The sequence below is a fragment of the Rhinolophus sinicus genome, chromosome 10 (assembly GCF_057876585.1).
Source record: "Rhinolophus sinicus isolate RSI-liver-muscle chromosome 10, RSI-T2T, whole genome shotgun sequence".
Classification (NCBI taxonomy): domain Eukaryota; kingdom Metazoa; phylum Chordata; class Mammalia; order Chiroptera; family Rhinolophidae; genus Rhinolophus; species Rhinolophus sinicus.
In genome coordinates, this window is record NC_142510.1 from 9,204,702 (window position 1) to 9,227,573 (window position 22,872).

Consider the following 22,872-nt stretch of genomic DNA (forward strand, 5'->3'; position numbering starts at 1 on the left):
ACACACACACACACACAAGTCCATAGTCCTATAACATGTAAGTCTGCTGCCTGATGTCTATATACTTGGTATTCGCAAATGTTGTGTAGGGAAGTATTTGCATTGTCTTGGGCTGTGAATTTCTGGAGGGCAAGAATCCAGCTTCTGAAATTCTGCATCCCTATCCCATTACTGGCACGCTGGTAGTGTTGTCGAACTGATCTGCAGATAAAGGAACTCCCTTCCTGCCAAGAACTGCTGGCAGAGGAGGACACTTGCCTTCAGGTCTTTCCGTAAATGGTGAGTTTGCAAGCACAGACTCCTGTGGTCACTATTTGGCGTCCACATACTTATTCTCAGTGGCTCCCAAAACTGCTGTGGACTTTGGGGGCCTTTAGCGTGCTTTGTTTATTTTTCAGGGGCACCCACACTCCTAGTCAGGCCAGCATTACCCTGAAAAGCCCATCCACAGCCATGCATGCCCCATTAAATGGTGACTGGTTATAAAGGGACCCAGCTTAACTCTCCACACCGTGCACCATGAATTATAGTCAGAATGTGCTCACGGGGGCTTCTGGCCTCATTCTGTGGGAACTGCTCTAACTGAACATTAGGCTGATGTGGAGGGCAGAGCAGTTGGTAGGAAGAAGCGTACAGAGTTTACTCGAAGGATTTACAAACGTTAGCTCAATGTAAGGAAAAGGCCTCAAAACAAACAGATCTGTCTGAAATCTCAGGAATGCAGTGCGGGGACCAGGACCCCAAGACGTGTGTTCCCGAGGCAGTTTCCAGTGTGTGTTCCACCAGGTGACGGTGGAGCACGACAGTTCACATGACTGAGCCTCGTTCTCCTCCTTCTAATGAAGGTGACGTCACAGCCTCTGGGGGAGGCCTAGCTACCTCTTCATTCCTTTGTTCAAAGTGGGGCAATGTGTTTAGCAACAAACCAGTTACTTCTCTCAGAGGATCAGCAGGGGATTTAGCGCCAAGAGATTTATAAATGTCACGGCTCTATGCTCAGCAGGAAAGAACCTGGGCCTGAAATGTGACATCTACAGACTCCGCGGGAGTCTATTCCACACACGTGTGCAAGCAAGGACTCCCGGGGGAAAATATTTGACTCAAACTCAGAGTCACTTCAGAGAGACAATTTGCCAATTAAGTAGCTTATTTGAAATAAATAATGATAATAAAAGCAAACATTGATTATCTCCTTTGCACATGCCAGGCCTTGAGCACTTAATAAGCATTCTATCATTTAAACCACCCAGGTGACAAATACTCACAGAGGGCCTACGTTGTGCCAGGGCCCATGGCTGAGGGTGCAGCCATGAATACAATAAATAAATATTCCTGCCTTCCTGAAGATTGCATTCTCCTGGTGTATTACAGGAACGATGGAGGGAAGAGGAGGAGGGAGCAGATAATGAAGGAAGTGTATATAAAACAGGTCAAATTGTTACAAATACTAGAGAAAATAAAACAGGAGAGAGAGACAGGCAGTGAGAAGTGCAAGTTTAAATAGGGTGGTGGGGCAGAGACCTGGCGGAAAACGACTCCAGGCAGAGACACTACAGATTCATGGAGTTGTGTGACCATCATCACAATCAATTTTAGAGCATTTTCAACACCTGAAAAAGAGACCTCATATTTAGTAGCCATCACTTCCCATTTCCTCACTCCCATCCAGCCTCTGCAACCACTAATCTGTTTTCTGTCTCTATAGATGATTTTTTAGATTAAATGATGACTCTGGCTGATGTGTAGAGAAGAGATTACAGGAGGTGCCAGGTAAAAAGTAGGGCACCATTTACAAGGTTGATGTAGTAAATCAGGAGGTCCTGACTGAAATCCTATGGGATGGGGGCTATTATTATGCCCGTTTTACAGATGAGCAAAACGAGGCTCGGAGAGGTTGACTTACCCAGTGTCATGGCGGAAAAGGGAAGTGCCAGGAACTGGAAGCCAGTCTGTTAACCTGGGACACCCAACTATCACGGGTCCTGCCTCAAGGGCTGCAGTGGACTAGATCTATGCTCCCTATTTCTCCCTCCCTCCCTTGGTCATGTGACTTTGCAGTACCTCCAGCTAAGAGAAGTGGAGTATGTTCTCTTGCCCATTAACTTGGGTTTGGCAATGTGACTAAATATGGCCGACAGGCTGTCAGGCTTTACAAATATTTGTGTAGTTGGTTTGTCCTCTTAACACTTCCCACCGGCACCATGAAATGAAAATTGCAGGAAGCCACTCCTCAAGGAGAACAGTAGAAACACAGACAAGACTTGGATCCAGCCTCCAGGACGGAGGCAGGCCCAGCTGAATTCAGCCTCAATTCACCAAACCCCAAACGACCTATTCACTCAGGAATGAGAAAAATTTTAAAGGTGCTAAACCACCGAGATTTGGGGCATGTTTGTTACATATTGTTATTGCAGTAGATACTGACTAATCAAAGAACCAACCCCAAATCTTTGCAGCCTCATCTGAATAATAAAACTACTAGCTTGCTAGTGGTGTTTTGTTTCCAGAGAGCTTTGGGGCCCATTTTCTCATTTAGCCTTCACAACAAACCTATGAAGTAAATGCTTTATTCCCTGTTTTATAGATTTGGATGCTGAGGTCTCACAGAGCACAAGAGCTTGCTTCGGCTCATACAGGTGGAACGGGCGACCCACGTCTTTAACTGCACATCTTTCAACCTCAAGTCCAGCCCTCTTCCGCTTTTCGACCCCTCTCACCTCTCCTGAACTGTTTATGCTAATTATTTTACAATTAGTGAAAAACACACCAAAAGAAATCCATGAGCAATGTCAGATGGCTCAGAATTTAACAGCTCACACTAACCATCATCATCGAATGGGAAAGTCACCCCCCCGCCCCCGCCCCACCAAGCTCCCTCAGCTCCCTGAGGATTTCTCAGCACAACCCTTCCTGGGCTGCATTTTAATTGCTTCCATATCCACATGCCCCATCAGACTGGGAGCTTTTGCAAAGAAAGGCCAAGTACACTTCATCTCCAATAACCTGTGATTTTCACAGTGCCTGACCCAGAGAAAGGACCAACTATGATTTTTTAATAAATCCACACAAAAGCAACAACTGGTTTTCCAATATTCGATTCATCTCAATATGCATTTAATTAAGTATCATTTATAAGATGGTGAGGGGGAGCTGCACACACCATCCCAAAATGTGCCACTTTGGGACATGGATTGTATTTGAGCTGAAGGCAATTAAGACCCAGCAGACTCAGGAAAAATCTTTTTCCTGAGGGAAGGAGGGAGGGAGGGAGGGAGAGAGGGAGGAAAGGAAGGAAGGAAGGAAGGAAGGAAGGAAGGAAGGAAGGAAGGAAGGAAGGAAGGAAGGAAGAAAGGAAAGAAAGAAGACAGAAATCCTGCCCTCACTTGCATTCTGGTAATTATTTCTACCATAGATTACTGGTAGAAAATAATCAGCAACAAGCAAAACTAACACGGCAAATGACACACACTAGAATTGGTAATGGACTGAAAATTGACAGAAGAATAGTAATGCTGATAAAACTTAGATCTGCACACCTTGACCTGGGAGATTTGAACTTGACAGAAAAAAAAAAAAAAAATGGCCAGAAAAGAAACAATGAAAACCAACAAAAACCTCAAAAGAGCAGAAGTTACCATGTTTCCCTGAAAATAAGATCTAGCCAAACCACCAGCTCTAATGCATCCTTTGGAGCAAAAATTAATATAAGACCCGGTCTTATTTTAATATAAGACTGGGTATAATATAATATAATATAATATAATATAATATAATATAATATAATATAATATAATATAATATTGGGTATAATATAATTAATATAATACTGGGTCTTATATAAGACATATTAATTTTTGCTCCAAAAGATGCATTAGAGCTGAGGGTCCGGCGAGGTCTTATTTTCAGGGAAACACAGTCTAATCACCAGAAAGTTGGTGTAAGGAAAAAGATTGATGAGTCAAATGTCTGTTGTAAAATTTAAACAGAAAATAATCGATGCTATGAAAATAATTCTGTTATGAATAAACATGTTAATGGAAAAAAATGGAAATGATTTAGTTCAGCTGTATAGCAAATTAAACCCTGGATTAAAAAGACTTAATGGAATTTGCTCCATGAGACAGTTTGCTGCAGAAAATCAGTGTCCTGAGAATTCTCTCATTGATGTGTGCATTAAGAATGTACACGAGGTTGAAACAATGAGGTAAAGATGGGGGCACAATATTCTTTCCCCGTGTCACATAATTCATTGATAGACTCAGTTCTAGGTCACTGAGCGAGGTACGAGAGATCCTTGGAACACTCACAGCGCCAGACTGGAGCCGGTCAGAGGCTGCAAGCTCAGCTTCTCTGTTCAGCGCTTCTCAAACATTATTGTGTGTTTGAGTCATTCAGGGACCTGGTTAAATGCAGATTCTAAAGCAGCAGGTCTGCGTCCAGAGTGAGGTTGTGCATTTCTAACAAGTTCTTGGGTAATGCAGACTCTGCGCTGCAGACCACTCTCTGAGCAGCGAGGTCTCTGCAGGCACTGCAGCTCTGGTGTGAGAGCACTCTTCTCCCCTCCCAGGCCTCAGATGAGCTGTCTGCATTGCATCGTCCCTTCCTGGAAAGGTGCTGCGGTGTGGTCTTGCCTGCTTTGAAAAATATGCACTGCGACTTGGTCAGCACTGACAAAGCCTGGCTGAGCCTGCCCCTGGTATGATTGTTGATCCAGCCATTTTCCTTGGTTTGGGAACCCTCACACATCTCCCAATTAGAGAACGTTTAGCGTCACTAATGAAATCCTCTTGATAATTCCCCAGGGAGAGACGGGGCTTCATCCAAAGGACGGAATCGCTAAGAGTAGATGCTGCCTGACGAGATGGAATAAGTCTAAACTCTGAAAGCTGAGAGTTGTAAGTTCAAATGCTGACTTACTGGTATCTGGCAAGCCAAGTGTCCCCTCTGGGCCTCAGGGTTCTCATCTGTATAATGGGAATCTGAGGCTAGAATGAGAACTGTCATGTAAAACACACAGCCCCAAGCCAGTACAATGTTCTGTACATTGTGGAATTCCTGTTTCTGCAGTGCACAGGGTGGGATATTTGGGAGGCTGGGGGTTTCCTGGCACCCTTTCAACTGCATTCGGAGGCAGATGCCAGTGACTGAACCCTCGAGTCCCAGAGGTCAACACTGCAGAAGAACAGGGCACAGAAAGGCTTTTAAAGACAGGACTCACTTGGTCTTTGCAAGGGCAAAACAAAGCCAGACTCAGCAAACATCAGTGGCCCCGTCTCCAGAACAGAACTGACTGGTCCGGGGGCCTTGCGCTTGCCACCAAAATGCCTTTGGAGTCTCCTTAAGAAAAGAAAAGTGAAAGAGCAAGTCAAGCACATTTCCCCCTTTCTCAGCTGCCAACGAATCTCAAATGAGTTTCAAAGTACTTAGAATTCAGAAAGGTGGGAGCCTCAGAGCCCTTGGCCGTGGTTCTGAATCTGTAATTTTAAGACACCCGTCCCAGGGGGCTGGCCCCGGCCATAGGTGCAAAACAAAGGCCGTGCTCCCCTGTGACACTCTTGCTGAGAGTATCCTCTATGGCCCAGAGAAGGACACATCCACAGCACAAACTGGAATCCACTGGGCACTGATGGTGACATGGGACTCCAGGCAGGAGAGCAGACTCAGAGCAATGCCTGTGGTGCTACACCTCCTGGGGCGCAAACCCAACCCTGCCATGTCCAACCAGTGTGACTTTGGCCTACTCAATGTTGAGCCTCTGTCCCCACATCTATAAAATGGAGAGAATAGATTCTACCTCGTCTGGATTCCAGTTTGTGCTGTGGATGTGTCCTTCTCTGGGCCATAGAATTGGGGATTAGAATTCAATGGGTTATGACCACAGACTGAATGTTTGTGTCCCCCACCCCAAATTCATGCACTGAAACCTAATCCCCAATATGATGGTATTTGGAGGTGGTGCCTTTGAGATTAGGCCATGAGGATGGAGCCCTCAATGAAAGGGATTAGTGCTCTTATAAAAGAGCTCCCAGACAGCTCTCTCGATCCTTCTACTATATGAGAAGATGGCCATCTATGAACCAGGAAGTGGGTCCTCACCAGACACCAAATCTGCCAGCACCTTGATCTTGAACTTCCCAGCCTCCAGAACTATAAGAAATACATTTCTGTTGTTTAGAAGTCACTTAGCTTACGGTATGTTTCTTATAGCATCCTGACGGGAGTAAAACAATTATTATACGTAAAATGCTTTGTATAGCACCTAGTCCATGGAAGAAAGCTGCCTTAGCCAGGGTTCCAGCTCCACCCTGGGCAGTAAACCCTGAGACAAGAGCTTTTGGGTAGGTAGTCTGTTTGGGGAAGTGACCCCAGGGGACAGAAATGGGGGACAGGGAATAGTGAAACAGGGAAGGAGAACTATCCATGAAGGGTGTGTCCCAGGTTGATCACCACTGTGAGCTGATGGAGCCCAATGTCACCAGACCAGCCCACTTACTGCCAATTAAACCCCCCATCGATGGATACAAACCTAGTGTCCTATTACTTCTTGGAGCCTGCAGTTTCACTCACACCCTTGATCTTGCTATCGGCTCACCTCCAGAATCTGCCTGAATTCCAACAAAGATGACAAAGAGGGAAAAGATAAATAATGTGAATTGAGCATATGACCATGTGCTAAGTACTTTACGTGTTTAGCAAAATGATATGAACAGATCTGTCATGCACGAACAGACATCTCTCTAAAATCCCTGCCAATCCTTCCTCCAGCCCAGGAAGCTAGGGCTTTCCATGTACACTGCTCCAGGGAAAAGAGGTGATAGCAGAAATCTGGGAAGGGGAGAAGAATTGGTTCTCTGCTTTTGATTTTCAAGACAAGCTTTTGAAACCCATGGCAGAAACAAGAGTCCGAGAGAATCTTTTTCGGAGTTTCAAAATCCTAACTTTGGAGCATCAGAAGCCAGGGTTCTAAAAGATTCTGGGCATAGAAATGATGCCATTAATAATAGATTTGGGAGAATCTGTAATCAATCAGAGTGAGTTTGCCTGCCTTAAAGGAGCTGGAGATCTCCAGGATTGAGGGGTTCAAGGAAGAACTTTACATCGCTGTTTCCCTGCCCATCACTTGCCCAGGTCAAGTCCCAGGAGAATATGACCAAAAGAAAGAGGACAGGTTTGGGGAACTGAGAGCAGAGACCTGAATCTTGTTCCCCAGGTGAATGATGGTTAGGGGAAAGCAAGTCCTAAAATGACCCCCAATAATTCTTGCCTCCTCAAGTTCATACCCTTCTGTTAACCCCGCCCCTTGAGGGTGGGTTAGAATTACTGACTCACTTCTCATGAACAGGATATGGCAGAAGCAATGATATTGCCACCTCTTATGGCTGGTTACTAAAGGACTGCAGTTTCTGTCTTGTGTTTTCTCTCTCTCTCTTTCTCTCTCCCCCCCTGACCCCGCCCCCCACCATCACTTGCTCTCTTGGGAGCCAGCTGCCATGTTGTGACCTGACCTATGGAAAGGTCCATGTGACAAAGAACTATCTGGCCAATAGCCAGCAAGGACTTGAGGCCCTTAGTCCAATGGCTACATGAATGGATTGGAGCAGAAGTTTCTACAGCTCCAGCTGACACCTTAATTACAGCTTTTTGGGAGACCTTAAGCCAGAAGCACCCAGCTAAGCTGCATGCAGAGGCCTGACCCACAGAAACCATGAGAAAATCACTGTTTGGTTTTTTTAAAAAAACTCATAAATTTGGTGCAATAATTTATACAGGAATAGGGAACCAATACAGCATGAAAAGTATCCAGAGGCCCCCCAGAGCAGCCTCCAAGCCCCCATCTACCACAGTTTGGCTCTGGAAGTAGCCAAATCATATCCTTTGGAATGAGGTCAGCATAAACATGTTGATCAGAACCGGAAACATGGAGAGACTAGTATAAGAAGTATGCGACAGAGACTAGATTGAAATATGGAGAGGGAAAAGGGTTGTATTTATTGCATGGTCAAGGCATGGCCTTAGATTTCCCCCTGCCACAAAGATATCATTTCTTTTAACACCCACTACAGTCCACGGAAGTCCGTTTTATCATTTTCACTCTTTTAACCGAAGGGAACTCTGCTCAGAGAGTTAAAGCAATTTCCCTAAAGTCATACAGCTAGAAAGTGAAGAGCTATGATTCAGCCTGAGGTCACTTGGCTCTGAACCCAAGCTGGGACCCATTACACCATGCTACTCCACTTTCCTTCCCTGTTTCTCTGACACCTAAGGGGTGAGGCTCAGATCTGTCTTCCCTACTTCTGTTTCTCAGGGTTATGCATGGACTCAGTTGGGAATCCCCCTTGGGGGTACCAGCTTAGATCCAGGCCTAAGACTCCCATTCTAGCTCGTCTTTTCTGGAATACTTATTTACTCACTTGTTAGCAAAATGACAACCCCCCCGCCCTTGTTTAGAAAGGAAAAATCAGCAACTTCCCAGATGCTTAGAGATAAGCAGTTGCCTGGTTAGAATAGTAGTGGTCTATGAACTCATTAACAGGGGACAGATCCAAACTGTCTATACGAATGTCAACATCACAGAGAACTCACTTGGTCCCTCTCTCCAAGTTCTTTTCTTGCCCCTTTATCAAAAGCTGCCTTTTCTAATTTTAGCAGTTTGCTGATGGAACATGGTGATAGGCTATCAAGGCATTTTAGCGCTACTCTAGCTGCAGAATGAAACATGCAGAGCTTTCAACTTTGTTGGACAAGAGCCAATATACCAGAGGACATCATAAAAATGGCGGCGTAAGGTGAGCCTCTTGAAATCTCCCCTGGAATTTACAACAAGTTGAACAACTATAACTCCACAAAGGACTCCCTGCACAGCAGACAGACAAGACTAAGAGACCCACTACTGAATTCACCTAAAGGTGGGCAAATCGCATGGGGGGGGGGAGGAGGGAAGGGAGAAGTGTGGAGATGGGGCCACGTGGGCACAGAACACAGACAAAGGAAAAGGAAGGAGGAAGACAAATATACGATGCAGGATGAACAGGAGAAATTTGGGGAAGGGATAGCGAGTGAAGTTTTTAAGAGAAATAGGGGTGGGGCAGGCATTCCAGACATGGGGGATCGCATGGCCATGTTCAGATAGCAAAGATTGTGTTCAGACCCATGGTCAGACATACTGCATTCGGGTCTCTGATACTATGTTTGATAGCACCTCCCCTACATCACAAGGTCTAGCACAGTGCCAGGTACGTAGTAGGTGTTCAATCAATACACATTGAATTAAATGAATGTGTCTCCCTGTGTCTCATATTTATCCAGAAGGTTCTGATGAATGACTTTTGTGTTATGGCCACATAAAGGATCCTGAAATCTCATGAGTCAGGCCTTCACTATACTGCAAGTTGTTTCCTCAGGTGTTCTCAGCAGGTGGGATCTGGGGAAGGAGGGGGACACAAAGTGCTCGTGTGAGCATTTCACAGCATTCTGAGGCCTCACCTTGGGCAATCTCCCCATTCCCAGGGCCTCCCTTTCAGAAACTCAGCACAGAGCATTAATGTATTTTCCTCCTGCAGAAAAGTGATTAATTTCTCCTCACCTCAACCTGCATGTTAAGCCTTTTGTATCTGTATTTGCTGCAATTAAACAGAGAATGTATTGTTTAAACAGTACTGCGATTATGATACAGACAGGGGAAATATTCTAAATTCAATCACACTTAATCTGGTTATCCAGGAAAGAAAAGAAAAAGAAAAAAACAGTTGTCCAAAAAGAAAGAAAAAGTGTTTTAGCTGCAGAGGTTAAGGAAACCGTTTTCATCAATGATTTTTTTAAAACGTCTTAAAATTATCCTTATCAGGAATAAACCCAGTTATTTCTTTGGTGCCAGGAGTAGACTAGAAAGTCTGCTTCACCTTCTTCTGGACAATAGAGAAAGGCAAACACATCACTTGATTATTTAAAGGAAAAATATGTTACCCTCCAGACCAAAGGGACCCAGTGAACGTCTGTCTACCTGAGCATCCAGATAAGGACTAACCTCTGCTAAAGAAGTTATCAATTTATAGCAACAATAGATGTAACGGTGAGGGGAAGGTTTATTTCTTGTTTAGAAGGAAAAGAAACCCCGGCCCTCACATCTTAATAAATTAGGAGTGTCTCTGTCTCCCATCCCACCACCCGCCCTACTCCTTACCTTACCTTTGCCATTTCTGGGCCATGTTCCTTACTCAGATTGTCCAGTACAGGTGAAAAGATGTCACTGCTTTAAAAGAAAGAGATGGAGGGGAGGAAGGAAGGAAGGAAGGAAGGAAGGAAGGAAGGAAGGAAGGAAGGAAGGAAGGAAGGAAGGGAAGAGGAAGGAAGGAAAACAGAGGAAAAGGGTGGGAAACCTTACCATTTTTTAAGACCTATTGAGAACCTACCAATTCAGAATAGAGAGATAGTTCTTGGCCCAATCTCCAAATGATCTGCCAATTTCTAGTTGGTGTCAAATGAGTCAGTAGCATCAAGGCTATAAATGTTTGATGGGTGTGTGTGCACGGGCACCGCACACACACTTCTTTAATAAAAGTGGATACACTTAACACCGAGCACAAGATTAGCGCTCTGCTGTCACATCCATCTTTCTCACAAGACTGGGAGCTCCTGGACAATGAGATGATGGTCTGTCTCTCTGTATCTGCTTGATTTCTCTGAACATCGCCTCCAGTCCACATCTCCGTGTCTTAGCACTTGCTGATGCCCCTAGCTGAGCTGATTTCCTTGTTCCTTTCTTTGCTGCTCAACTTTAAATTTCAGCTCAGGCATTGTCAGTTCTTTGGGGGAAATCCATTCTGAAGTTGAGGCTGGAAAGTGCACCTTCTTCTGTGCTCTCATCCCACATAATGCATCAGGGTGATCTATTTGCAGCTCCATTACCCTAACAGATGATGTTCTCCGTGACAGCAAAGGCTGAATTCTAGTTATCTGTGTGTGCATCACTCCTTACCAGTTTGAAGCATAGGCAGATGCCTGATAAATATTTATTGAATGAATAAATGCTGTTCTTTTTGGATGTTATTTTTCCCCCCAACTTTTATATTTCCCTTCCTCTTTTCTCCCTCTCTTTCCCTCATCAAAATCAACCTAAAATTATCTTTGTTGCAAAATTTAAATTTGAGACACCTTCTCCAATATCTTTAGGCCCCCGTCATTGGGGAGCTGGAGGCCTTGTTTTTTCACAGGCTTCGTTCATTCCATGAAATACTCTCTGTTCAGGCTGATTGCAGGAAACTTCTTATCACCAGCCCACTTCTGCTTAGAGGTTCCTCTAGCACTATAATTACTTTACAGCATTTTTCTAATCAACCTGGGACCCACTGAGGGCTCATAAGTGAATGGTGCTTGCCTTCATGTTGCTACTTTTCTGAGTTTTCAGAATTAACTCCCTCTTGGAGCTCCAGACCCTCAGACCCTCATGGGGAAGAGATTCCCCTCCATTGAGTGAGAGAATAAAGGTTAATCAGTAAGTGGTTTTGTGAATTAAGAAGATATTCACACGGAGAAAGAAAACAGAATCCACAATACAGAGATTACATTTCTAGATTTATAAACTTCTGCACTTGCGAATGTCAGAGAAATGGTGATATCAGTAGTCCTTCCTGAATGTGTCTGAGAGATTTGAATGTAGAAATTGTAGTAAAGTTAAAGGGTGAAGGAAGGAATTGAGTGGCTACTAGGTGCCACACTGAGTACAAGCTTATGGACACTATTTTATCTAGTTATGTGTGCCAGCCACCGAGATGGCCCTCAATGATTCTTTTTTTTTTTTTTAATTAAAGTTTATTGGGGTGACAATCATTAGTAAAGTTACATAGATTTCAGGTGTACAATTCTGTATTACATCATCTATAAATCACATTGTGTGTTCACCACCCAGAGTCAGTTCTCCTTCCATCACCATATATTTGATCCCCTTTACCCTCATCTCCCACCCCCCTTATCCTCTGGTAACCACTGATTCTTGCTTCCTGGTATTTAGGCCCTTGTCTAGTCCATTCCCATATTGAATAGGCTGACCAATAGGATTTTGCAGACATTATGGTATATGACTTCTGAGGCTGGGTCATAAAAGGTATTGCGGCTTCTCCTTACTTTCTCTTGGATCACTCACTCTAAAGGAATCCAGCTGACATGTTCTGAGGACCCATAGCCCTGATCCCCTTTCTATAATGATCACACCAGGAATAGAGTCAAGCTAGGCCAAATGGATTCTCTCCCCCAGGAATCTGGATTTCGGAATAAGTGACTGCAGGAGCGGCCATCTTCTGCTGATCGTGAGAAGAGAAGAAAGAGCTGGTCTGTTAAGAAAGGAAAGAAGGAGAGCAGCTCATAAGGAGGAACAGGGCAGCAGCCAGGAAGAGAGGCCCGCTGGGTCCACATGCCTTGAGTTCCTGGCCCCAGACCCTCGAGAAGCCTTGTTAGGCTGGGGTCCAAGAGATTTCCTGGGATCCTTCTTTGGATGGCAAGTGATAAAACTCAAACCAACTTAAGCAAAAAATGAGAGTTACTGATTTGCATATCAGTCAGTAGGGAAACGGAGGTGGCCTCAGGCATGACTGGGCCCAGAGAGGAAACAATATTATAAACTCCGTCACTCACTTACTCATCTGCCACCTTTCCAATACCTGTATCTGTGTGTGGGCTTCATTCTCTCTGCAAATAGATATGCTTTTCCCACATGGTAAGAAACAGGCTGCAAGCAAAAATTCTTCATCATATTTGCTCCAGGACCCCAAAGGCAAGCCCCTTCTCCAACTCCACATCAAAAATATCCCAGGAAAAGTCTTTAGGCCAAAATTGAATACATGTTCACTCACCCCCCCCCCCAATCTCTGTTAGCAGGGAAATGGTTTACTGTGATTGGCTAGGCTTGGGCTACCTGACCGATCTCCATGGAAATGGGAGCAAGGTCTGTGATTGACAGCCTCACCAGAGTCACCTAACTGAAAGAGAGGAAATGGAACAGGAGGTGATGGACAGGAAGCGTTCCGGGGTTTAATTCATTCCTTACAATCATAATACTTTAACTGGGGGGGGGGCTATGAAAGGACATCAGGACAACAGGCAGAATCCTTGTGATGAAGAAACTGTTCTACATCTAGATTGTATCAGTGTCAATATCCTGCTTCTGATATTGCCTTAGTTTTGCAAAGTATTACCACTGGGGGAAGTGGGGGGAGGGTATATGGTATCTCTCTGTATTATTTCTTACAATTGAATGAGAATCTAAAATGATCTCCAAGAAAAGTTTAATTTAAAAAAAGAAAGCTAGAAAATAAAGGAAAACAAAATCTTGACGAAAGATGACCCTGCCACTGAAATTAAATCTGAGCAGGGGTTAGACGCTTGATGGAATCCAATGGAAGCCAATTCATAGGCAATAGAACACCGCTAATTAGTCATTCAGCCAATATCTTCAGAAAAGGCACGTCCATTTTCTCCTAAATCTTTATTTTAAAAATGAATCCTGACAGGCTCCTTGAATAGCAGCCTAGTTCACATCCACCCGGCAATAATTAGAAAAGTTCGAGAATGTCCTGAAGGCCACAGTTCCCATACCATAAGACATGCCAGAATATGATAATCAGTTCAGAATTAGCACTAATTCTTCAAAAGTTTCTAAGCATATCAAATATTAAAATACAATTAGGCACTGTGTAAGTGCCTAAAAGTTTTGACATTACCTTTTCCTTTAACTAGGTCAAGGACCCAACTAATAGAAGAAATTTAAACATTGGTCATGAAGGACCAATTTGTCCTTTTCCAATTGGGGGAGTTGGGGGGTTGGGGATAAGTGACAGCTTAGTAGTATGGAAAGGCTTTGAAACCAGAGTCCTGATTCAAACCTCAACTCTCCCCTGAGTAAGTCACTTCTATGACTCTCATCCATAAAATAGACGTGATAATAGTGCTATCATACGGCTATTGTGTGCATATAAAGCAGGTAATATATGTAAATCACCTGGCACACAGTAGGTCCTCAGTGACTGTTAGTGTCCTTCCCACTGAGAAAAAGCATGAAAAGTCTTTTGGTGTGATGAATGTTTTATGAGGACATAAAAACTGGGATTGCGCTCCCCATCTAATTAGGAAAAAAAGTAAAATGTTCCTGTGGCAGATATTCAAGTATATGACATGAAATATTATGGCAATTTGGTCCCCTCCTCGTGAAAAAGAATGAAGGAGAATGTGCCAGTTAGAAAAATTAAGGGATTATAAATCCTTCCAAATCCCTGAATAGCCATACAATTGGCCAGCGGAAAGGTTCTTAAGTTAATATCCTTTTAAGAAATTAAATGGTTGATGGATGATAGAGATATCTTTGTGGCTGACTTATTTACAGGGGGAGAAGCCACAGGTAGAACTTCTACATACTTTTGTTGTCCCACAATTTTATTTGAAGCACTACAACTGAAGCAGTAACACTCCTTTTTACCCCAAATTAGTAAAGAAAGGAAAAGAAAAGGGTGGCATCATCCACAAACTATTTTCAACTCCTTGCAGCTTTGTGCTATAAGAAATATAATGAAGCAGCAGGAAAGAAATGGCTTAATACAACATTCATTCCCCCCCTTCTTCTAATTCACTAATAAAGCCCCCATTTTCTTCAGATTGGCCATCTGCCAGGTTTAAAACTACATTTCCCATCCTCCCTTGAGGATGGAGTGACCATGTGACACAGTCTAACCAATAAGAAGTAAGCAGAAGTTAGCAGGTGGGTGTGTTAGTTATCTATTGTTGCATAACAAATTACCATCAAAACTTAGCATCTTGAAACAACAAGCATTTATTATCTCACAGTTTCTGTGGATTGGGAATCTGGGAGGAGCTTGGCTGGTTCTTAAGTGGTTCACATAACTAATAAGTTAGAGAACCTGGATTCCAACTCATCCATCTGACTGCAATGTCTGTATTCTTTCTACTACACCAAGCAGTTGGTTTAGGGTTGAAATTAGCATTTATCAATAATCACAATGATTGCCATTTGTTGAGCCCTGCTATGTGTCCAGTTTAGTGGTTCATTGTTTGATTTAATGCTAACCACGACCCTGTGAAGCAGACACTATTTTTATCCCTATTTTGCCAATGGTCACAGAGGCTTAGATGGGTTAAGTGAATTTCCCAGTTCTCACAGCTTTGCAGCGGTGACTCTGGGATTGGATCCAGGTCCAGAATGCTCATGGACCATGACTCGTGTCTCCCTTATGTATTTGGGATGTGGTAGTGAGAGAGGGACAAGAGGAGGTGAATGGCTGCCTAGTGTACAAGCTGCAGCCAACGGGGCTCTTTCTACATGGTGACCACCTGTTTACTAAGGACCAAACAAGAGGTCCAGGTGTCCAATCCAGCCCTAGACCGTACTGGGAAATCGCCAAGACCAAATCTTAGAATATGAATTTGTATAAGGTAGGAAAAGAACTTGGCTATAAAGAGCTTTGGGGGTGGGGGGAGGGCTGGTATTGGCAGCCCTGAAATTTGACCTGCCATTGGCCACCCATATCTAAGCAGCACAGAAGTAGACCCCTGAAGACACTGAGGAAACCCAGGAATGAATTCAGCTCCTCTAAAAGGGCATTTGAAAGTAGGCACTTTAGCAGACATTCGTCTCTGGCTTTTTTTCTAGCCCATCCTTTCCCCATGATCTACTGGAAGCCTGTTGGGAGGAATTCCCAATCATGTATGAATTCCATCCCATTACAGAATCCTGAGATGGGGTGCAGATCCAGCTGGCATGTCCAGGGGTGGGCTCTTAAACCAAGGCCAGACAATCTTATTCTTACCCCTGGAGACAAAAAGCACATCAAGGGTCCAGGTTTAGGAGCGTCTCCTGCACCTACACATTACTGTGGCCTCCAAAGCATCCTTGGTTCCCATGTATGTCTCCACTTGTCCCTCCCATTCTATAAGCCCCCAGTATCCTTCCAACGGTTACCCTCTGTGCTTAATTCAGCCAGAAGGTATTTCTGTTGCTGGCATCCAAGGATGCTGGCTGACAGACTATTGATGATGGACAACACACTTCTTCCTTCTGGAGAGTTAATTCCTTCTAATTGGTGATGACACCGCTGCCACTCTCCCACATGAACGAGTGGCTGGGTGTGTTTTTCAAGGCTCTTTGGTTGCACAAACTAGAAACCAATCCAAGCAGGAATAAGCACAAATACACAAAGGGAACAGTGGTATATCACGGATGCCGAGGGATGGCAAGTCTTCGAAAGCTGTTCAAATAAGACATCACTTAAAGGTGAATTTCACTCAATGTTTTGCTTTGGTTCCACCACCTCCAGGAAGTCTTCCCTGACCTCAGAGTTTCTCTTTTCTCTGTCATGCTTTGGATACCTCCCTGTCCATTCAAGAAAGCACATGGTCTGTTAACTCATATGTATATGTATGTGTGTGTGTGTATGTATGTGTGTCTATGTCTGTATGCATGTATGTGTATACATGTGTGTATGTGTTTATGTGTGGTTGTGTTTATGTGTGTATAATCTCCATCACTCACTCATCTGCCATCTTTCCAATATGTGTGTATATGTGTATGTGCATATTTGTGTGTGTGTGTGTGTGTGTGTGTAGCTTTGTGCTTGCATTGTCCAAATTACCCTGTGACTCTCTACAAGCCAGTTTTCATGAGAAGTGTTTCAGGCCTGTGACACACACATGAATAGCATTATAAACTACGCAAAGTATGGCGAGGGAAAGACACAGTGGGCTCTGGGAGCCTATAACAGGAGGCCTGGCCCAGTCTAAGGGCTGAGGGAGCCTTCTAGGAGGAGGTGAGGTCCCTACCGAGCTTGGCACACCAGGTGGCGGGGGAGAGGATTGTTTCGCACAGAGGAGATGAATGCTGCAAAGGCTGAAGTGTTAGCGAGAGAGCCAACTGCGTGTTTCAAGCTGGAAGCAGTTTGGTGAGGCTGGTGCCCAAGGGAAATAGAGCAGATGGGGAGGGAGGCCAGCCTGGGAAGGGTTATAGGTGCCGTCAGGGGAGTTTGGACTCTATCCCGGGGTCCATGAGAAGCCTGCTTAACTGAGGAGCAGCACACGAATGTTGCACCCACTTGCCATTCAGAGGGTGGGTGAGAGGGGAGCAAAGCTATAGGGACCCAGTGGAACATAGCACCTCCCAGGACCCAGATTGGAAACCCCTGAAGGGAGGGCAGGGACTGTGGCCCCCGCTCTGGTGGGTTCCATTAAATATTTGCTGCCCCTGTTGTGGAAACCCGTAGCAAATGTCTGCCTTGTCCAGAGAGAGACCAGGACAAGCCCTGCCCCTCTTGAGAGAAAAATTAAAGTCGATGCCACTCATTGCTCTTTCCCGAGCATCTCTCATTAGGGACGGGAATGAACAGCATCTCTCCTCGGCTACCGCTGGTACCCAAGGGAAAAGGAGAAGCAGCCTGCCTGCCTCCCCCACGGCTGAGGGAGAAGCTCTCCGAGCCTGCTGCTTTTCAGCGTGCCTCTAATCCTCCACACCCACCCACAGCCCAGGCTCAGGGGCCCCGATCTGGCTGCCGGGGCCCAGGCCTCAGCTGCTCAGCTGGTTGCTTTTCACCTGAACAGCGTATGTGATGTGAAGACTGTGGGAGGAACTGGGGTGGGAAACGCAGTAAGTGATATGACAGGAACATGTGTCAGAGCACCTGGGTTCCAATCCCAGCTCTGTCACTAATTTGCTGAGCGGACACCCTTTCCACCCCTCCATTTTCTCATTTATAAGATGGGGATGGTGACGGTACCCACCTGCGACATTGTTGTACAGACAAAGCAGGCTGTACATGGAAAACACTTAGAACAGACCTGGCACTGAGTAAATGCTCAGTAAATGCCAGCTGAGGGAGGGACGGAGAGAGATGGGGGGAAAGGCAGAAAGGAAGGACACATGAGGATGATGTATATTGCACTAAAAAAAAAATTACTTTTTCCATCACATCAGATGTTCACATTTTAGTTCAGTGAATATCTTATTGAATATCTACTGTGTTTATAGCTATTATTTAAGTTATCCTTCTAAATAACACCTGTGGAATGCGTTTTATTATTTCTATCTTAACCCATGAGCAAACTGAGACAGGTCAGGTGCCCAGGGTCCCACAGCTTCATGAGGTTGCACAAGGTGGCCTCAACCTGCAGAGCCTGGTTTGTGTCCTCTGTGGCTTAAAACAGAGAACTGACACCTAGATGGCTCTCAGCTCTCAGCAAATGAGCAGGCATATATTCTAACCTGCGGTTTGTCACCGGGATCGCTGAGCACCTCCTCTGCCCACTTACTGAGCTGCATTGCCCATGAGGTCTCTCAAACCCCACACCCAGACCATGAGCAAGGCAGGGAGCTATGATTTTTCCATCCTGAATCCCCTGGGATCTCATACAAGGTAGTGACTGAATCAAGGTGACAGACTTGACTTGAAACGATCTCTTCAGAGTAAAGCAAGCAACAAGGGCCACCTGTCCATTTGCCAATTACTGTGATGTGACCACTGCTACTGTAGCCATTTCAAGCCACTTGATTTTCATATTTACCAAGCACCGGTCGTGTGCCTGGTTCTAAGACACAACAGACAGGTGTCTAGCTTCAAGAAGACACTGGGTGACTAGGGAGGGGAACCTGACTTGTAGCATTTGCGTTTCCATGGCGTAAATGTCACGATGGCCATTTCAAGCCTCGCCTCACCAGAAATGGAGTTAGGAAAGATGCTCGTTCCAGCATAGATCTGCTTTCCAGCCTTGTGGGAGGAGACAGACAACAAACAAGCAAGCGAGGAAATTAAATTAAATAACAACTGACTGGTTCTATGAAGAAAATAAACAGGGTGATACGACAGAGAGACAGGGACATGACATTTAAGCTAAAACCTATGCATATGACTCTACTTTTCAAAGAGGCCGTAATAGAGTTTTTCAACCCACATGACGCCCTGGTATTTTTCACAGAGACTTATTGGAACTGACAAATCCTTCTCGTATCCTCCCTCCAGGGCCATCTCTCTAGGAGCACTGTCATTGAGGACCTGCTACCTGGGGGCTCTGTCCTGCCAGAGACACTGTCGCTTCTCCACAGGACTTGGCAGCTGACGTAGGTTAAACTGATTAAGTCCCCCCCCCCCCCTTGCTCTCATCCGATAATGTCTTCCTCCCTGATGGCCACTGTCTGGGGCTCACAATGGATCCAATCAATAGTGTCACCAATTAGGCTGATGTCAAACGTGGGCAGAGTTGGTTTTTCTTCCTCCACTTTATGTAGCTGTTGGGTCCCAAAAAAACATCTCGTGCGATTTATGTATTTACTAGCACTGGGAAATGTCCCTGTTGGCCTTCTTCTGTTCACATTAATCCAAAATGGAGACTCGGAGAAACAGCAGAAACGCTGGGGTTCTTAGTCTACTGTGAGAGTCAAGGGCCTGAGCAGCTGTTCATAGGGACGCTGCACCCGACTATGTGGGTTTCATTCTGGCTCTACCCCTTGCTCACCGTATGAATCGGGGTCATCGTTTCATAGCCCCACGCCTTTATTTTTTTCATCTGCAAAATGGGAGTAATAAAATCCACCTCATAGGACCTGCTGTGAAGATTATATAATACATGCAGACTCCTTGAAAGAACCCTGGACATATTTTGCCCTGTTGTTATTTTCCATTCTTCGGTTTCATTTCTTAAATACCTACTATGTGCCAGGTCCCAAGCTAAGAGCTTTGCTTAGGGGATCTTACTTAAAAGTTCAGTATTTTGCTTATCCTGGATAGTTCTGCATTAACTTTGATTTGTCAAAAATATCACATTAAAATGTCGTTTATTTTGATTGCTGAGTTTTGGGGCACCCCTTAAATTTCGCACCCAAGGCACGTGCCTCACCCGCCTCACCCTCGGCCCCGTAGGTGTACAGGGAATGTGAGTCCTCGTGTTGGTGTCTCTCCCCAGCTGCTGTCTACTCAGAGTTTTATTAATCACACCGAGTTCTGGTATGAAAATAGAATCAGCAGTGAAATTAGAAAACATTCATCTTTGGTTCCCTGCTCCCAATTTGTTGCTAGGAGCTGCAACCAAGGGTGGCTTTGAAGGGACAACCCCTGCTTAAAGAGTCTCCTCTGTTCTGATAGAGGTGGACCTCACACAGAGAGACATTCCTGGGGAGGGGGTGGGGCACAGCCCTCCCTCCACGGGGGTGCACGTGCAGGAGGCTCAGTCATCTCTTTTCCCCTGTCAGTTATAGATGGCATGGGGCCAACGTCATGGCTAAATTAGGAACATCAGACTTCTTAGGAGGAGAAGCAATGGTCGTAGCCAACAGTGGGGGCTCATTCATTCCTTCGTGCTTTGTTTGGTCCTCCGTAGAATGTAGGTTTTGAAAGAACAGAGACTGGGTCTGTCCTGTTCACCGCGGTAGCCCCTGCCCCCCTGTGACTATCTAGCCAGTGGCGTGGAGCAGAAGCTCAGACAGTCCCTGAGCCAGTGTTGAATGAATTCGTTCATCAACAGAAAGTAAAGAGTTAAACAAGGGCTTAGATCATGCAAGGCCACTGAGTGGAGGGCTCAGATGGTCCCTCAACATCCCACCACACACACCTCCTGCCATCTCATCATAGGGTCTTGTGTGGAGAAGGGCATGAAATGGTGGGAGAGGCCTTGGGAACTGATTAGTAATTAGGACATGTCTAGTCCTTGGGAAAGCCTCCCTCTCTCTGAAGTTTAGTCCAGAACACTGCTTTGATTTCCCCGGTTGGGAAGGTCATCATGCAGCCATTAGACCTAGGATTCTGCCACGTCTGCGTTCCATCGATATCTGAATTCTTCTGGGGAAATAATCTGTCTTCATTTTTGAGACTCCACTATCTTGGGGCCAGAACCATAAGACGGAAGGGGGAAGCTTACTACGGCCCTTGGCATCCACTTCCATCGCTTCTTGCTGTCACTCGTCAGACGTCAGCCACCAAAACGGTGAAGCAGATCAAGAGCAAGCTGGCTTTTGAGGAAGCCTGGAGCAGTGCAGGAAATAAGCTCGTAGTCGTTGACTTCTCAGCCACGTGGTGTGGGCCTTGCAAAGTGATCAAGCCGTTCTTTCGTTCCCTGTCTGACAAGTGTTCCAACGTGGTCCTTGAGGTAGATGTGGTAACTGTCAGGATGTGGCTTCAGAGGGTGAAGTCAAATGCATGCCCACCTTCCAGTTTTTTAAAAATGGACACCCGGCGGGTGAATTTTCTGGAGCGAATAAGGAAAAACTTGAATCCACCATCAATGAATGAATCTAATTATGTTTTCTGAAAACATAACCAGCCATTGGCTCTTTAAACTTGTAATTTTTTTTTTATTTACAAAAAGAAAAAATCAAGTAGAAAATTATGCTCAATTGCCATCTAATTATAAATGAGAATAAAATATTAATGATACTGTTTAAAAAAAAAAAAGATGGGATGGATTTCGGTGGCGGCAACCCTGGGTGGACATCATGGGTGATTTTGCCCACCTTTGAAAGGCATGAGTTTGAGCATGTGTCTCAATGTAGGTAAATGCACCAAGCTCAGCGTTGGCCTCAAGATTGATGAGGCTGGCCGTTCACACTCTCATGCAGACAGTAGGTGCTCAGCAGATGCTTGGGGAATGTATGCGTTATGAGTTCAGTCATATTTCCACAAAAGACACGTTGAAGCCCTAACTCCCAGTACCTGTAAATGTGACCTTATTTGGAAGCAGGGTCATTTGGGATGTAATCAGATTAAGATGAGGTCATGAGGGTGGGCCCTAATCCTATATGACTGGTGTCCTTATAAGAAGAGGAAAATTTGGACACAGACGCGCAGGAATAATAATGCCATGAGACGACAGAGGCAGTGATTGGAGGGAGTGATATGTCTACCAGCCAAGGAACGCCACTGATTTTCCAGTGATATCAGAAACAAAAAGAAAGGCATGGAATAGATTCTCCCCCAGAGCCTTCAGAAAGCGCATGGCCCTGATTTTCAGAAAGTCCTGGCCTCCAGAGCTGACGTGAGCGGGACGTGGCTGTCAAAGGAGCAGTCTCACACATGTTGGTGTCTTCCCACAATGTCAGACTTTATTAGAATAAAGCCTTGGATCTAGTCCTCTGAACATGGTGTACCGTGGGCAGTAAACACGGCTCTGGCCAGAGGAGTCTCCAATAGTCAGGGTAGAGCGGTTTCACACAAGAGGGTCACATAGGGTTGCAAACAAGAGTTAGGCAAGGCAAACAGACTCTCACAAAAGAAGGACGAGAGACCAAGTCCAGTGTTCAGCGAGAGTCCCTCGGTGCTGGGGTGCATAGCATTGGGAATCAAGCTGGGCTGGTGAGACCGTCAGGACGCGAGGTTTCAAGTGCTCTGTCTGGGACCAGTGCAGCTGTCAGCTGGTCAGTTGAGGCCCAAGCGATGAGCTGTCAGAGAGCTCTGGTCTTATACATGACACTAGATGCAGTGCCCCCATCTGCAGTCTGATCAAGGTTATCTGTAGTCCAATGAAGCTGTCCAGGTGGTCACACTTCACTCTGTGTCTGGAGTTATCTGCTTAGGGCCTTCACTGGGTGTGCCTTTCACGTGACACTCTGGCATGACTGTCACTTTGTGACTGACACAGCTATCAGAATTATTAGAGTCCATTTTGTGTTCATAATTAATGCTCTACATAATAACTCGGAGAGAATGCAGGTCTGTTGTTTTAAGCCACCCAGTTTGTGGTCATTTGTTACAGCAGCCCTGCGAAACTCCTAGAGTGTAGTTATTATTATGTTGTTATGGGTTGCATGTGCAATACACCTTTGCTGCTCCAAATAACACCCACAAATAGTAGGACACAAATATTCACGTCTTCAACTCCCCCCTCACTTCGCCCACCACC

The 22,872-nt window shown here is 45.2% G+C and overlaps 1 pseudogene; it reads left to right on the top strand.

Annotated features, from left to right (window-relative positions):
- The window catches only part of LOC109438770 (thioredoxin pseudogene), a 38,157-nt pseudogene extending 16,891 nt beyond the window's left edge, over positions 1-21,266 (top strand).
- The last annotated feature ends 1,606 nt before the right edge of the window (positions 21,267-22,872 follow it).